Consider the following 19,016-nt stretch of genomic DNA (forward strand, 5'->3'; position numbering starts at 1 on the left):
AAGTCCTTTCCCCCTTCTTTCCTAGATCCATTAGGGTTTCCGCGCTGTTCTTGAGGTTTGTCAGAGCTTATAGCGATGTTCTTCCTTTGGCCCGTAGATGAATGCTTCGTACTTATCATATCTCTTGCCGTCATGAGTCTTATGTTACCCTCACAAATCCTTATACAAAAACTGCTGCAATCCTTCATAAACTGTTTCGGGTCTTACCCTTTTTAGTTCGAAATATTTTGCTTTTCCGTCTTACCTTAGATCCGAAAGTTTTATACATCTCTCTGAAATCTTTTTCTCCTCACGCCATTATAGGCGGTTTAACTTTGCATAATCAATATGTACCATTAGCCCTCTGATAAACCGGAAGAGCCTTTTGTCTCCACAATTATATTCCGGTTTAACAGTGTCTGAGTACCCCTGTCGTGGTATTACCTTTTATGCATTATTGCATTGATCTCCGGTTTATGCCATGTCCTTTATCAGTATGTCTCTTACTCCATTGTATTGTGCATATAATCATGCGTGATTTATAAACCGGCCTTTCATTTTCAGCTTGTTTGTTTCACAATGGCCAAACAATTCACTGCCTGCAACTGGGCTCATTCCCGGGTTACTGAGACTCAGTTGAATGAGATGGTCAGCATCAGCTCCCTACCTAAGAAAACTAAAATCAAATGGCGAGTTCCCGGAATAGAAAATCCTCCGACCCCAAGGCAGGGCGAGGTGGTGGTCTTTGTTGATCACATAGGACGTGGCTTCAAACCGCCAGGGTCAAAGTTTTACCGAGATGTGCTTGCAGCTTCCAACTTCATCTGCAAGATATTGGTCCCAACTCGGTCTCCAATTTATGCAACTTCCAGGTCTTCTTTGAAGTATATTTACAAGAAGAACCAACTGCAGAACTGTTCCGGGATTTCTTCCACTTAAACCGGTGCATAGAGTTTGTAAATGGACCGAAAACAGAACTTGGTGGTGTCTCGATTCAAAAGCGGAAAGAAGTTGAATTTCCTCATGCCAAACATCATAGCCACCCAAAGGAATGGAACCAAACTTGGTTTTATTGCAGAGACACTTCACCTGAAGATGAAAATCCCCTCCCCGGCTTTCGTCATCACAGACTATCCAACACCCACCCAATGCCACAACGCCTGAGCTCTTCAGAAAGGGCAAAATACGCTCCTCAACTCGCCAAACTCTGGGCCTTTATGGCGAACGGTTTAACAGGCGTGGACTTTGTGTGCTGTTGGATATCCTGGAGTATCTTGCCGCTAAGCCGGCGTCCCAGTTTAATGTGTGAATATACCGGTGAGGTTGACGACCCTCAACGTCATTGCAACATCCAATTATTTGTGGAAGAAGTCACTGAAGGTGTAAAGAAGATTCTGAATGAATTGGAACTGATCTGTAGTCAAACCGGTCTGAGTCCCTTCTATGCCAAAAACAAACCGCCTGCTGTAAGCATTATATTTCCCCCTCATCTCTAATATTTTTAGCTTATGCAACTTGTAATCCTTCTTCTTTGTATATAGGGAGATGACCCCTTATGGAAACGAAAAACCGTAGAGAAAGTGGCAAAGCCGACTGGAGACAAAGCGGTCAAGCCATCCCGCCCAAAGACCAAAGCCGGAAAACGGACTTCAAAACGGAAAACGGCTGACCGGATTAATATGGAGCTTGATGATGATACTGATGATCCAGAAGTTGAGGTAGAACTTGAATCACTTGGCTCTCTTTTCATGCATCTCATTAACAATGATCTTCCTCAGGAGGACGCAGAAGCTAGTCAAGCTGATGATGTAGAGGTAATTACCCTTTCCTCCGGTTCAGACTCTATGCCAACACAAAAAACTCGCCAAGCAGTCTGGAAAGTAAGCTTTTCTCATCCTCTTGCTCACTTGGATCCAACATTTATTTTGAAGACTCAGCAGCATGAAGCTCACCGGACAACCCGGCACAGTGTCCAACAGGTCACTTCAGCCGGTTTACCTGATACTCCGGTTCGGAAGCACCGGTCTGAGGTCTCTCCTACTTCTGACCATTCTTACACCAAGGCAGGTTATTTCAGACAGCCTCTTAATCCGTCCGATTCAAATTATTAGGTGACACTGATGTCTACTACACAACCTTCTTCTTGTAGACGTTGTTGGGCCTCCAAGTGCAGAGGTTTGTAGGACAGTAGCAAATTTCCCTCAAGTGGATGGCCTATGGTTTATCAATCCGTAGGAGGCGTAGGATGAAGATGGTCTCTCTCAAGCAACCCTGCAACCAAATAACAAAGAGTCTCTTGTGTCCCCAACACACCCAATACAATGGTAAATTGTATAGGTGCACTAGTTCGATGAAGAGATGGTGATACAAGTGGTATATGGATAGTAGATATGAGTATTAGTAATCTGAAATTATAAAAACAGCAAGGTAGCAAGTGATAAAAGTGAGCGTAAACGGTATTGCAATGATGGTAAACAAGGCCTAGGGTTCATACTTTCGCTAGTGTAAGTTCCCTCAACAATACAAACATAATTGGATCATAAAACTATCCCTCAACCTGCAACAAAGAGTCACTCCAAAGTCACTAATAGCGGAGAACGAACGAAGAGATTATGGTAGGGTACGGAACCACCTCAAAGTTATTCTTTCCAATCAATCCGTTGGGCTATTCCTATAAGTGTCACAAACAGCCCTAGAGTTCGTACTAGAATAAAACCTTAAGACATAAATCAAGCAAAACCCTAATGTCACCTAGATACTCCAATGTCACCTCAAGTATCCGTGGGTATGATTATACGATATGCATCACACAATCTTAGATTCATCTACTCAACCAACACAAAGGACCTCAAAGAGTGCCCCAAAGTTCCTACCGCAGAATCACGACGAAAATGTGTGCCAACCCCTATGCATAGGTTCATGGGCGGAACCCGCGAGTTGGTCACCAAAACATACATCAAGTGAATCACGTGATATCCCATTGTCACCATAGATATCCACGACAAGACCTACATCAAGTGTTCTCAAATCTTTAAAGACTCAATCCGATAAGATTACTTCAAAGGGGAAACTCGATTCATTACAAGAGAGTAGAGGGGGAAGAAAACATCATAGGATCCAAATATAATAGCAAAGCTCGCGATACATCAAGATCGTATCATCTCAAGAACACGAGAGAGAGAGAGAGAGAGATCAAACACATAGCTACTGGTACATACCCTCAGCCCCGAGGGAGAACTATTCCCTCCTCGTCATGGAGAGCACCGGGATGATGAAGATGGCCACAGGAGAAGGATTGCCCCCTCCGGCAGGGTGCCGGAACGTGTCTAGATTGGTTTTCGGTGGCTACGGAGGCTTCTGGCGGCGGAACTCCCGATCTATTGTGCGTTCTGGAAGTTTTAGGTCACGTAGGTATATATGGGTGCAGGAGGTACGTCAGGGGAGCCACGAGGGCCCCACGAGACAGGGGGCGCACCCTAGGGGGGTGGGCGCGCCCCCACCCTCGTGGGCAGCTCCCGTATCTTCTGACATGGGGTCCAAGTCCATCAGGTGTGTTTCCTTCCAAAAATAACTTCTCCAGTTGATTTCGTTCCGTTTCGACTCCGTCTGATATTCCTTTTCTTCAAAACACTGAAATAGGCATAAAACAACAAATCTGGGCTGAGCCTCCGGTTATTAGGTTAGTCCCAAAAATAATATAAAAGTGGATAATAAAGCCCAATATTGCCTAAAACAGTAGATAATATAGCATGGAGCAATAAAAATTATAGATACGTTGGAGACGTATCAAGCATCCCTAAGCTTAATCCCTGCTCGTCCTCGAGTAGGTAAGTGATAAAAAGATAATTTTTTATGTGGAATGCTAGTTGGCATAATTTCAATGTAATTCTTCTTAATTGTGGCATGAATATTCAGATCCATAAGATTCAAGACAAAAGTTCATATTGACATAGAAATAATAATACTTCAAGCATACTAACAAAGCAATCATGTCTTCTCAAAATAACATGGCCAAAGAAAGTTATCCCTACAAAATCATATAGTCTGGCTATGCTCCATCTTCACCACACAAAATATTTAAATCATGCACAACCCCGATGACAAGCCAAGCAATTGTTTCATACTTTTGATGTTCTCAAACTTTTTCAATCTTCACACAATACATGAGCGTGAGCCATGGACATAGCACTATAGGTGGAATAGAATGGTGGTTGTGGAGAAGACAAAAAGGGAGAAGATAGTCTCACATCGACTAGGTGTATCAACAGGCTATGGAGATGCCCATCAATAGATATCAATGTGAGTGAGTAGGGATTTCCATGCAACGGATGCACTAGAGCTATAAATGTATGGAAGCTGAACAAAAGAAACTAGTGGGTGTGCATCCAACTAGCTTGCTCACGAAGACCTAGGGCATTTTGAGGAAGCCCATCATTGGAATATACAAGCCAAGTTCTATAATGAAAGATTCCCACTAGTATATGAAAGTGACAACATAGGAGACTCTCTATCATGAAGATCATGGTGCTACTTTGAAGCACAAGTGTGGTAAAATGATAGTAGCATTGTCCCTTTTAATTTTTTTTATTTTGACTTCCCTTTTTTATTTGGAATTTCCTTTTTTTATTTGGCCTTTCTCTTTTTTTGGGAACAATGCTCTATTGAATGATGATCATCACACTTCTATTTATTTACAACTCAATGATTACAACTCGATACTAGAACAAAGTATGACTCTATATGAATGCCTCCGGCGATGTACCGGGATGTTCAATGATGCATGAGTGACATGTATGAAAGAAATATGACGGTGGCTTTGCCACAAATACAATGTCAACTACATGATCATGCATAGCAATATGACAATGATGAAGCGTCATGATAAACTGGATGGTGGAAAGTTGCATGGCAATATATCTCGGAATAGCTATGGAAATGACATAATAGGTAGGTATGGTGGCTGTTTTGAGGAAGGTATATGGTGGGTTTATGGTACCGGCGAAAGTTGCGCGGGTACTAGAGAGGCTAGCAATGGTGGAAGGGTGAGAGTGCGTATAATCCATGGACTCAACATTAGTCATAAAGAACTCACATACTTATTGCAAAAATCTATTAGTTATCGAAACAAAGTACTACGCGCATGCTCCTAGGGGGGTAGATTGGTAGGAAAAGACCATCGCCCGTCCCCGACCGCCACTCATAAGGAAGACAATCAATAAATAAATCATGCTCCAACTTCATCACATAACGGTTCACCATACGTGCATGGTACGGGAATCACAAACTTCAACACAAGTATTCCTCAAATTCACAACTACTCAACTAGCATGACTCTAATATTACCATCTCCATATCTCAAAACAATTATCAAGTATCAAACTTCTCATAGTATTCAACACACTCATAAGAGAATTTTATTATTCTTGAATACCTAGCATATTAGGATTTTAAGCAAATTACCATGCTATTTAAGACTCTCAAAATAATATAAGTGAAGCATGAGAGTTCATCTATGTCTATAATACCACCATCGTGCTCTAAAAAGATATAAGTGAAGCACTAGAGCAAACGACAAACTACTCCGAAAGATATAAGTGAAGATCAATGAGTAGTCGAATAATTATGCAATTATGTGAAGACTCTCTAACATTTAATAATTTCAGATCTTGGTACTCTATTCAAACAGCAAGCAAAGCAAAATAAAATGACATCTAAGAATAGCAAACATCATGTGAAGAAGCAAAAACTTAGGATCAACCGATACTAACCGATAGTTGTTGAAGAAGAAAGGTGGGATGCCAACCGGGGCATCCCCAAGCTTAGACACTTGAGACTTCTTAAAATATTATCTTGGGGTGCCTTGGGCACCCCAAATCTTGAGCTTTTGTGTCTCCTTAATTCCTCTCATATCAAGGTCTCCCTAAATCTCAAAAGCTTCATCCACACAAAACTCAACAAGGACTCGTGAGATAAGTTAGTATAAACCATTGCCAAAACCTTATCATACTCTACTGTAGCAAACCACTAAAATTATTATTCAACATTGCGTACTAAATGGCTCTGCATATTTAATAGTCCTATCCTCAAATAGAATAATTAAAGAAGCAAACATATGCAAACAATGCAAATATAACAGCAATCTGCCTAAACAGGATAGTCTGTAAAGAATGCTGCAACATCCATACTTCCCTAGCTCCACAAATTAGGAAATAAAATTCCCACTGTAGTAAATTTATCAGATCTTAATATGCAAAAGGTTTCAACATTTTATCACGTTCTGACTTTTCTAGAGAATTATTGCAACAGCGGTAAACTTTCCGTTTTCAAACAGCAACATGTATACTTGTAACATAGGCATAGTAAAGGCTATCAATGCCACTTTTATTGAAATATTTAAAAGATGCAAAACATTGTTCTAAATAACATAAAGCAAATCCTAACAAAATAAATTGACGCCCCAAGCAAAACACATATCATGTGGTGAATAAAAATATAGCTCCAAGTAAAATTACCGATGAACGAAGACGAAAGAGGGGATGCCTTCCGGGGCATCCCCAAGCTTAGGCTCTTGGATATCCTTGAATATTACCTTGGGTGCCTTGGGCATCCCCAATCTTAGGCTCTTGCCACTCCTTATTCCATAGTCCATCGAATCCTTACCCAAAACTTGAAAACTTCACAACACAAAACCTAAAGTAGAAAACTCGTAAGCTCCGTTAGTATAAGAAAATAAATCACCACTTCAAGGTACTGTAATGAACTCATTATTTATTTATATTGGTGTTAAACCTACTGTATTCCAACTTCTCTATGGTTTATAAACTATTTTACTAGCCATAGGTTCATCAAAATAAGTAAACAACACATGAAAAACAGAATCTGTCAAAAACAGAACAGTCTGTAGTAATCTGGATCAAACGTATATTTCTGGAACTCATACAATTCTCAAATAAATTTCTGGACCTGAGGAATTTATCTATTAATCATCTGCAAAAAGAATTAACTAAATATCACTCTCCAAATAAAAATGGCAGCAATTCTCGTGAGCGCTAAAGTTTCTGTTTTTTACAGCATGATCAACAAGACTTCACCCAAGTCTCCCAAAGGTTCTACTTGGCACAAACACTAATTAAAAGCATAAAACCACATATAAACAGAGGCTATATGAATTATTTATTACTAAACAGGAACAAAAATAAAGTTGGGATGCCTCCCAACAAGCGCTATCGTTTAATGCCCCTAGCTAGGCAAGGTGATTTCAATGATGCTCACATAAAAGAATAAGAATTGAAACATAAAGAGAGCATCATGAATAATATGACTAGCACATTTAAGTCTAACCCACTTCCTATGCATAGGGATTTTCTGAGAAAAAACTTATGGGAACAAGAATCAACTTGCATAGGAAGGTAAAGCAAGCAAAACTTCAAAATTTTAAGCACATAGAGAGGAAACTTAATATTATTGCCATTCCTACAAGAATATATTCCTCCCTCATAATAATTTTCAGTAGAACCATGAATGAATTCAACAATATAACCGGCACCTAAAGCATTCTTTTCATGATCTACAAGCATAGAAAATTTACTACTCTCCACACAAGCAAAATTCTTCTCATGAATAATAGTGGGAGCAAACTCAACAAAATAACTATCATGTGATTGAAAATTAAGATCAATATGACAAGTTTCATGATTATCATTATTCTTTAAAGCATACGTGTCATCACAATAATCATCATAGATAGGAGGCATGCTTTCATCATAGTAAATTTGCTCATCAAAGCTTGGGGGACAACAAATATCATCTTCATCAAACATAGCTTCCCCAAGCTTGTGGCTTTGCATATCATTAGCATCATGGATATTCAAGGAATTCATACTAACAACATTGCAATCATGCTCATCATTCAAATATTTAGTGCCAAACATTTTATTGATTTCTTCTTCTAGCACTTGAGTGCAATTATCCTTTCCATCATACTCATGAAAGATATTAAAAAGATGAAGCATATGAGACAAACTCAATTCCATTTTTTTTTATAATTTTATTTTATAAACTAAACTAGTGACAAAACAAGAAACTAAAAGACTTGATTGCAAGATCTAAAGATATAACTTCAAGCGCTAACCTCCCCGGCAACGGCGCCAGAAAAGAGCTTGATGTCTACTACACAACCTTCTTCTTGTAGACGTTGTTGGGCCTCCAAGTGCAGAGGTTTGTAGGACACTAGAAAATTTCCCTCAAGTGGATGACCTAAGGTTTATCAATCCGTAGGAGGCGTAGGATGAAGATGGTCTCTCTCAAGCAAACCTGCAACCAAATAACAAAGAGTCTCTTGTGTCCCCAACACACCCAATACAATGGTAAATTGTATAGGTGCACTAGTTCGGCAAAGAGATGGTGATACAAGTGGTATATGGATAGTAGATATGAGTATTAGTAATCTGAAATTATAAAAATAGCAAGGTAGCAAGTGATAAAAGTGAGCGTAAACGGTATTGCAATGATGGTAAACAAGGCCTAGGGTTCATACTTCCCCTAGTGGAAGTTCCCTCAACAATACTAACATAATTGGATCGTAAAACTAACCCTAAACATGCAAGAAAGAGTCACTCCAAAGTCACTAATAGCGGAGAACGAACGAAGAGATTATGGTAGGGTACGAAACCACATCAAAGTTATTCTTTCCAATCAATCCGTTGGGCTATTCCTATAAGTGTCACAAATAGCCCTTGAGTTCGTACTAGAATAAAACCTTAAGACACAAATCAACCAAAACCCTAATGTCACCTAGATACTCCAATGTCACCTCAAGTATCCGTGGGTATGATTATACGATATGCATCACACAATCACAGATTCATCTATTCAACCAACACAAAGGACCTCAAAGAGTGCCCCAAAGTTCCTATAGGAGAATCACGACGAAAACGTGTGCCAACCCCTATGCATAGGTTCATGGGCGGAACCCGCGAGTTGGTCACCAAAACATACATCAAGTGAATCACGTGATACCCCATTGTCACCACAGATATCCACGGCAAGACCTACATCAAGTGTTCTCAAATCATTAAAGACTCAATCCGATAAGATTACTTCAAAGGGGAAACTCGATTCATTACAAGAGAGTAGAGGGGGAAGAAAACATCATAGGATCCGAATATAATAGCAAAGCTTGTGATACATCAAGATCGTGTCATCTCAAGAACACGAGAGAGAGAGAGAGATCAAACACATAGCTACTGGTACATACCCTCAGCCCCGAGGGAGAACTACTCCCTCCTCGTCATGGAGAGCACCGGGATGATGAAGATGGCCACCGGAGAAGGATTGCCCCCTCCGGCAGGGTGCCAGAACGGGTCTAGATTGGTTTTCAGTGGCTACAGAGGCTTCTGGCGGCGGAACTCCCGATCTATTGTGCGTTCTAGAAGTTTTAGGTCACGTAGGTATATATGGGTGCAGGAGGTACGTCAGGGGCGCCACGAGGGCCCCACAAGACAGGGGGCGCGCCCTAGGGGGGTGGGCGGGCCCCCCACCCTCGTGGGCAGCTCCCGTATCTTCTGACGTGGGGTCCAAGTCCATCAGGTGTGTTTCCTTCCAAAAATAACTTCTCCAGTTGATTTCGTTCCGTTTCGACTCCGTCTGATATTCCTTTTCTTCAAAACACTGAAATAGGCATAAAACAGCAAATCTGGGCTGGGCCTCCGGTTAATAGGTTAGTCCCAAAAATAATATAAAAGTGGATAATAAAGCCTAATATTGCCTAAAATAGTAGATAATATAGCATGGATCAATCAAAAATTATAGATACGTTGGAGACGTGCCAAGCATCCCCAAGCTTAATTCCTGCTCGGCCTCGAGTAGGTAAATGATAAAAAGATATTTTTTATGTGGAATACTAGTTGGCATAATTTCAATGTAATTCTTCTTAATTGTGGCATGAATATTCAGATCCATAAGATTCAAGACAAAAGTTCATATTGACATAGAAATAATAATACTTCAAGCATACTAACAAAGCAATCATGTCTTCTCAAAATAACATGGCCAAAGAAAGTTATCCCTACAAAATCATATAGTCTGGCTATGCTCCATCTTCACCACACAAAATATTTAAATCATGCACAACCCCGATGACAATCCAAGCAATTGTTTCATAGTTTTGATGTTCTCAAACTTTTTCAATCTTCACGCAATACATGAGCGTGAGCCATGGACATAGCACTACAGGTGGAATATAATGGTGGCTGTGGAGAAGACAAAAAGGGAGAAGATAGTCTCACATCGACTAGGCGTATCAACGGGCTACGGAGATGCCCATCAATAGATATTAATGTGAGTGAGTAGGGATTGCCATGCAACGGATGCACTAGAGCTATAAATGTATGAAAGCTCAACAAAAGAAACTAGTGGGTGTGCATCCAACTCGCTTGCTCACGAAGAGCTAGGGCATTTTGAGGAAGCCCATCATTGGAATATACAAGCCAAGTTCTATAATGAAAGATTCCCACTAGTATATGAAAGTGACAACATAGGAGACTCTCTATCATGAAGATCATGTTGCTACTTTGAAGCACATGTGTGGTAAAAGGATAGTAGCATTGTCTCTTTTAATTTTTTTATTTGGCCTTCCCTTATTTATTTGGACTTTCCTTTTTTTATTTGGCCTTTCTCTTTTTTTTTTCTTTTTTTGGGAACAATGCTCTATTGAATGATGATCATCACACTTCTATTTATTTACAACTCAATGATTACAACTCGATACTAGAACAAAGTATGACTATATGAATGCCTCCGGCGGTGTACCGGGATGTGCAATGATGCATGAGTGACATGTATGAAAGAATTATGACGGTGGCTTTGCCACAAATACAATGTCAACTACATTATCATGCATAGCAATATGACAATGATGAAGCGTCATGATAAACTGGATGGTGGAAAGTTGCATGGCAATATATCTCGGAATGGCTATGGAAATGCCATAATAGGTAGGTATGGTGGCTGTTTTGAGGAAGGTATATGGTGGGTTTATGGTACCGGCGAAAGTTGCACGGGTACTAGAGAGGCTAGCAATGGTGGAAGGGTGAGAGTGCGTATAATCCATGGACTCAACATTAGTCATAAAGAACTCACATACTTATTGCAAAAATCTATTAGTTATCGAAACAAAGTACTACGCGCATGCTCCTAGGGGGGTAGATTGGTAGGAAAAGACCATCGCCCGTCCTCGACCGCCACTCATAAGGAAGACAATCAATAAATAAATCATGCTCCGACTTCATCACATAACGGTTCACCATACATGCATGCTACGGGAATCACAACCTTCAACACAAGTAGTTCTCAAATTCACAACTACTCAACTAGAATGACTCTAATATTACCATCTCCATATCTCAAAACAATTATCAAGTATGAAACTTCTCATAGTATTCAACACACTCATAAGAGAATTTTATTATTCTTGAATACCTAGCATATTAGGATTTTAAGAAAATTACCATGCTATTTAAGACTCTCAAAATAATATAAGTGAAGCATGCTGAAAAGATATAAGTGTAGCATTAGAGCAAACGACAAACTACTCCAAAAGATATAAGTGAAGATCAATGAGTAGTCGAATAATTATGCAATTATGTGAAGACTCTCTAAAATTTAATAATTTCAGATCTTGGTACTCTATTCAAACAGCAAGCAAAGCAAAATAAAATGACATCTAAGAATAGCAAACATCATGTGAAGAAGCAAAAACTTAGGATCAACCGATACTAACCGATAGTTGTTGAAGAAGAAAGGTGGGATGCCAACCGGGGCATCCCCAAGCTTAGACGCTTGAGACTTCTTGAAATATTATCTTGGGGTGCCTTGGGCATCCCCAAGCTTGAGCTTTTGTGTCTCCTTAATTCCTCTCATATCAAGGTCTCCCTAAATCTCAAAAGCTTCATCCACACAAAACTCAACAAGGACTCGTGAGATAAGTTAGTATAAACCATTGCCAAAACCTTATCATACTCTACTATAGCAAACCACGAAAATTATTATTCAACATTGCATACTAAATGCCTCTGCATATTTAATAGTCCTATCCTCAAATAGAATCATTAAAGAAGCAAACATATGCAAACAATGCAAACATAACAGCAATCTGCCTAAACAGGATAGTCTGTAAAGAATGCTGCAACATCCATACTTCCCTAGCTCAACAAATTATGAAATAAAATTCCCACTGTAGTAAATTTATCAGATCTTAATATGCAAAAGGTTTCAACATTTTATCTGTTGGGGAACATTGCAGAAAACAAAAATTTTCCTACGGTTTCACCAAGATCCATCTATGAGTTCATCTAGCAACGAGTGATCGAATTGCATCTACATACCTTTGTAGATCACGTGCGGAAGCGTTCAAAGAACGGGGATGAGGAAGTTGTACTCGACGTGATCCAAATCACCGGAGATCCTAGCGCCGAACGGACGGCACCTCCGTGTTCAATACACGTACGGTCAGCGTGACGTCTCCTCCTTCTTGATCCAGCAAGGGGGGAGGAGAGGTTGATGAAGATCCAGCAGCACGACAGCGTGGTGGTGGATGCAGCAGTCACCGCAGCAGGGCTTCGCCGTTCTTCTGCGAGAGGGAGAGGTGTAGCAGGGGAGAGGGAGGCGCCAAGAGTCAAGGGTGCGGCTGCCCCTCCCTCCCCCCTTTATATAGGCTCCCCAAGGGGGGCGCCGGCCCTAGGAGATGGGATCTCCAAGGGGGGGCGGCGGCCAAGGGTGGAGTGGCCCCCAAGGCAAGTGGGGCGCCCCCCACCCTAGGGTTTCCAACCCTAGGCGCAGGGGGTGGGCCAAGGGGGCGCACCAGCCCACTATGGGCTGGTTCCCCTCCCCACTTCAGCCCATGGGGTCCCCCGGGATGGGTGGTCCCACCCGGTGGACCCCCGGGACCCAACCGGTGGTCCCGGTACAATACCGGTGACCCCCGAAACTCTCCTGATGGCCGAAACTGCACTTCCTATATATAATTCTTCACCTCCGGACCATTCCGAAACTCCTCGTGACATCCGGGATCTCATCCGAGACGCCGAACAACTTTGAGGTTACTGCATATTCATATCTCTACAACCCTAGCGTCACCGAACCTTAAGTGTGTAGACCCTACGGGTTTAGGAGACATGTAGACATGACCGAGATGGCTCTCCAATCAATAACCAATAGTGGGATCTGGATACCCATGTTGGCTCCCACATGCTCCTCGATGATCTCATCGGATGAACCACGATGTCGATGATTCAAGCAACCCCGTATACAATTCCCTTTGTCAATCGGTACGTTACTTGCCCGAGATTCGATCATCGGTATCCCAATACCTCGTTCAATCTCGTTACCGGCAAGTCACTTTACTCGTACCGTAATGCATGATCCCGTGACCAGACACTTGGTCACTTTGAGCTCATTATGATGATGCACTACCGAGTGGGCCCAGAGATACTTCTCCGTCATACGGAGTGACAAATCCCAGTCTTGATCCGTGTCAACCCAACAGACACTTTCGGAGATACCCGTAGTATACCTTTATAGTCACCCAGTTACGTTGTGACGTTTGGTACACCCAAAGCACTCCTACGGTATCCAGGAGTTACACGATCTCATGGTCTAAGGAAAAGATACTTGACATTGGAAAAACTCTAGCAAATGAACTATACGATCTTGTGCTATGTTTAGGATTGGGTCTTGTCCATCACATCATTCTCCTAATGATGTGATCTCGTTATCAATGACATCTAATGTCCATAGTCAGGAAACCATGACTATCTGTTGATCAACGAGCTAGTCAACTAGAGGCTTACTAGGGACATGTTGGTGTCTATGTATTCACACATGTATTACAATTTCCGGATAACACAATTATAGAATGAATAAAAGACAATTATCATGAACAAGGAAATATAATAATAATCCTTTTATTATTGCCTCTAGGGCATATTTCCAACAGTCTCCCACTTGCACTAGAGTCAATAATCTAGTTATATTGTGATGAATCGAACACCCATGGAATTCTTGTGTTGATCATGTTTTGCTCTAGGGAGAGGTTTAGTCAACGGATCTACTACATTCAGGTCCGTATGTACTTTACAAATATCTATGTCTCCATCTTGAACATTTTCACGAATGGAGTTGAAGCGACGCTTGATGTGCCTGGTCTTCTTATGAAACCTGGGCTCCTTGGCAAGTGCAATAGCCTCAGTGTTGTCACAGAAGAGTTCGATCGGCCCCGACGCATTGGGTATGACTCCTAGGTCGGTGATGAACTCCTTCACCCAAATTGCTTCATGCGCTGCCTCCGAGGCTACCATGTACTCCGCTTCACATGTAGATCCCGCCACGATGCTCTGCTTGCAACTGCACCAGCTTACTGCCCCACCATTCAAAATATACACGTATCCGGTTTGTGACTTAGAGTCATCCAGATCTGTGTCGAAGCTAGCGTCGACGTAACCCTTTACGACGAGCTCTTCGTCACCTCCATAAACGAGAAACATTTCCTTAGTCCTTTTCAGGTACTTCAGGATATTCTCGACCGCTGTCCAGTGTTCCTTGCCGGGATTACTTTGGTACCTACCTACCAAACTTACGGCAAGGTTTACATCAGGTCTGGTACACAGCATGGCATACATAATAGAACCTATGGCTGAGGCATAGGGGATGACACTCATCTCTTCTATATCTTCTGCCATGGTCGGACATTGAGCTGAGCTCAATTTCACACCTTGCAACACAGGCAAGAACCCCTTCTTAGACTGATCCATATTGAACTTCTTCAATATCTTATCAAGGTATGTGCTTTGTGAAAGACCTATGATGCGTCTTGATCTATCTCTATAGATCTTGATGCCTAATATATAAGCAGCTTCTCCAAGGTCCTTCATTGAAAAACTCTTATTCAAGTAGGCCTTAGTGCTGTCCAAAAGCTCTATATCATTTCCCATCAAAAGTATGTCATCTACATATAATATGAGAAATGCTACAGAGCTCCCACTCACTTTCTTGTAAACGTAGGCTTCTCCATAAGTCTGCGTAAACCCAAACGCTTTGATCATCTCATCAAAGCGAATGTTCCAACTCCGAGATGCTTGCACCAGCCCATAAATCGAGCGTTGGAGCTTGCACACCTTCTTAGCATTCTTAGGATCGACAAAACCTTCCGGCTGCATCATATACAATTCTTCCTTAAGGAAACCATTAAGGAATGCCATTTTGACGTCCATTTGCCATATCTCATAATCATAGTATGCGGCAATTGCTAACATAATTTGGACGGACTTCAGCTTCGCTACGGGAGAGAAAGTCTCATCGTAGTCAACACCTTGAACTTGCGCGCCGATAACCCTTAGCGACAAGTTGAGCTTTATAGATGGTAACATTACCATCCGCATCCGTATTCTTCTTAAAGATCCATTTGTTTTCTATCGCTCGCCGATCATCGGGCAAGTCTGTCAAAGTCCATAATTTATTTTCATACATGGATCCTATCTCGGATTGCATGGCTTCAAGCCATTTGTTGGAATCTGGGCCCGCCATCGCTTCTTCATAGTTCGAAGGTTCACCGTTGTCTAACAACATGATTTCCAAGACAGGATTGCCGTACCGCTCTGGTGCGGAACGTGTCCTTGTGGACCTACCAAGTTCAGTAGAAACTTGATCTGAAGTTTCATGATCATCATCATTAACTTCCTCTCTAGTTGGTACAGGCACCTCAGGAACATTTTCTTGAGTTGCGCCATTTTCAGGTTCAAGAGGTAATACTTCATCAAGTTCTACTTTCCTCCCACTTACTTCTTTCGAGAGAAACTCCTTCTCTATAAAGGATCCATTCTTGGCAACAAAGATCTTGCCTTCGGATCTGAGGTAGAAGGTATACCCAATAGTTTCTTTAGGGTATCCTATGAAGACGCATTTTTCCGACTTGGGTTCGAGCTTTTCAGGTTGAAGTTTCTTGACATAAGCATCGCATCCCCAAACTTTTAGAAACGACAACTTAGGCTTCTTCCCAAACCATAAATCATAAGGTGTCATCTCAATGGATTTCGACGGAGCCCTATTTAAAGTCAATGCGGTAGTCTCTAAAGCATAGCCCCAAAATGATAGCGGTAAATCGGTAAGAGACATCATAGATCGCACCATATCTAATAGAGCGCGATTACGACGTTCGGACACACCATTACACTGAGGTGTTCCAGGCGGCGTGAGTTGTGAAACTATTCCACATTTTCTTAAGTGTGTGCCAAATTCGTGACTCAAGTATTCTCCCCCACGATCTGATCGCAAGAACTTGATTTTCCTGTCACGTTGATTCTCAACCTCACTCTAAAATTCCTTGAACCTTTCAAAGGTCTCAGACTTGTGTTTCATTAAGTAGACATACCCATATCTACTCAAGTCATCAGTGAGAGTGAGAACATAACGATAACCACCGCGAGCCTCAACACTCATTGGACCGCACACATCAGTATGTATGATTTCCAATAAGTTGGTTGCTCGCTCCATTGTTCCTGAGAACGGAGTCTTGGTCATTTTACCCATGAGGCATGGTTCGCACGTGTCAAATGATTCGTAATCAAGAGACTCTAAAAGTCCATCTGCATGGAGCTTCTTCATGCGTTTGACACATATGTGACCAACGAGGCAGTGCCACAAGTATGTGGGACTATCATTATCAACCTTACATCTTTTGGTACTCACACTATGAATATGTGTAGCATTACGCTCAAGATTCATTAAGAATAAACCATTCACCATCGGAGCATGACCATAAAACATATATCTCATATAAATAGAACAACCATTATTATCGGATTTAAATGAGTAGCCATCTCGTATTAAACGAGATCCTGATACAATGTTCATGCTCAAACTTGGCACTAAATAACAATTATTGAGGTTCAAAACTAATCCCGTAGGTAAATGTAGAGGTAGCATGCCAACGGCGATCACATCGATTTTGGAACCATTCCCGACGCGCATCGTCAGCTCGTCCTTCGCCAGTCTCCGCTTATTCCGCAGCTCCTGCTTTGAGTTACAAATGTGAGCAACTGCACCGGTATCAAATACCCAGGAGCTACTACGAGTACTGGTAAGGTACACATCAATTACATGTATATCACATATACCTTTTGGTTTGCCAGCCTTCTTGTCCGCTAAGTATTTGGGGCAGTTCCGCTTCCAGTGACCACTCTCCTTGCAATAAAAGCACTCAGTCTCGGGCTTGGGTCCATTCTTTGGCTTCTTCCCGGCAGCTTGCTTGCCGGGCGCGGCAACTCCCTTGCCGTCCTTCTTGAAGTTCTTCTTACCCTTGCCTTTCTTGAACTTAGTGGTTTTATTCACCATCAACACTTGATGTTCCTTTTTGACTTCTACCTCTGCTGATTTCAGCATTCAAATACTTCAGGAATGGTCTTTTCCATCCCCTGCATATTGAAGTTCATCACAAAGCTCTTGTAGCTCGGTGGAAGCGACTGAAGGATTCTGTCAATGACCGCGTCATCCGGGAGATTAACTCCCAGCTGAGTCAAGCGGTTATGCAACCCAGACATTTTGAGTATGTGCTCACTGACAGAACTATTTTCCTCCATCTTACAGCTGAAGAACTTGTCGGAGACTTCATATCTCTCGACCCGGGCATGAGCTTGAAAAACCATTTTCAGCTCTTCGAACATCTCATATGCTCTGTGTCTGTCAAAACGCTTTTGGAGCCCCGGTTCTAAGCTGTAAAGCATGCCGCACTAAACGAGGGAGTAATCATTAGCACGTGTCTGCCAAGCGTTCATAACGTCTTGGTTCTGTGGGACGGGTGCGTCACCTAGCGGTGCTTTTAGGACACAATCTTTCTTGGCAGCTATGAGGATGATCCTCAGGTTCCGGACCCAGTCAGTATAGTTGCTGCCATCGTCTTTCAGCTTGGTTTTCTCTAGGAATGCGTTGAAGTTGAGGACAACGTGGGCCATTTGATCTACAAGACATATTGTAAAGATTTTAGACTAAGTTCATAATAATTAAGTTCATCTATTTAATGAACTCCCACTCAGATAGACATCCCTCCAGTCATCTAAGTATAACATGATCCGAGTTAACTAGGCCGTGTCCGATCATCACGTGAGATGGACTAGTCAACATCGGTGAACATCTTCATGTTGATCGTATCTTCTATACGACTCATGCTCGACCTTTCGGTCTTCTGTGTTCTGAGGCCATGTCTGTACATGCTAGGCTCGTCAAGTCAACCTAAGTGTTTGCATGTGTAAATCTGTCTTACACCCATTGTATGTGAACGTTGGAATCTATCACACCCGATCATCACGTGGTGCTTCGAAACAACGAACTGTCGCAACGGCGCACAGTTAGGGGAAACACTTTCTTGAAATTATTATGAGGGATCATCTTATTTACTACCGTCATTCTAAGTAAACAAGGTGCAAAAACATGATAAACATCACATGCAATCAAATAATAATAGTGACATGATATGGCCAATATCACATAGCTCCTTTGATCTCCATCTTGGGGCTCCATGATCATCTTGTCACCGGCATGACACCATGATCTCCATCATCGTGTCTCCATGAAGCTGCTCGCCAACTATTATTTCTACTACTATGGCTAACACGTTTAGCAATAAAGTAAAGTAATTTACATGGCGTTTCTCAATGACACGCAGGTCATACAAAAAAATAAAGACAACTCCTATGGCTCCTGCCGGTTGTCATACTCATCGACATGCAAGTCGTGATTCCTATTACAATAGCATGAACATCTCATACATCACATATATATCATTCATCATTCATCACAACTTTGGCCATATCACATCACAAAACACTTGCTGCAAAAACAAGTTAGACGTCCTCTAATTGTTGTTGCAAGTTTTACGTGGCTGCAATAGGGTTCTAGCAAGAACGTTTTCTTACCTACGTGAAAGCCACAATGTGATTTGTTAACTTCTATTTACCCTTCATAAGGACCCTTTTCATCGAATCCGCTCC

The sequence above is a fragment of the Triticum dicoccoides genome, chromosome 6A (assembly GCF_002162155.2).
Source record: "Triticum dicoccoides isolate Atlit2015 ecotype Zavitan chromosome 6A, WEW_v2.0, whole genome shotgun sequence".
In the NCBI taxonomy this organism is placed as follows: domain Eukaryota; kingdom Viridiplantae; phylum Streptophyta; class Magnoliopsida; order Poales; family Poaceae; genus Triticum; species Triticum dicoccoides.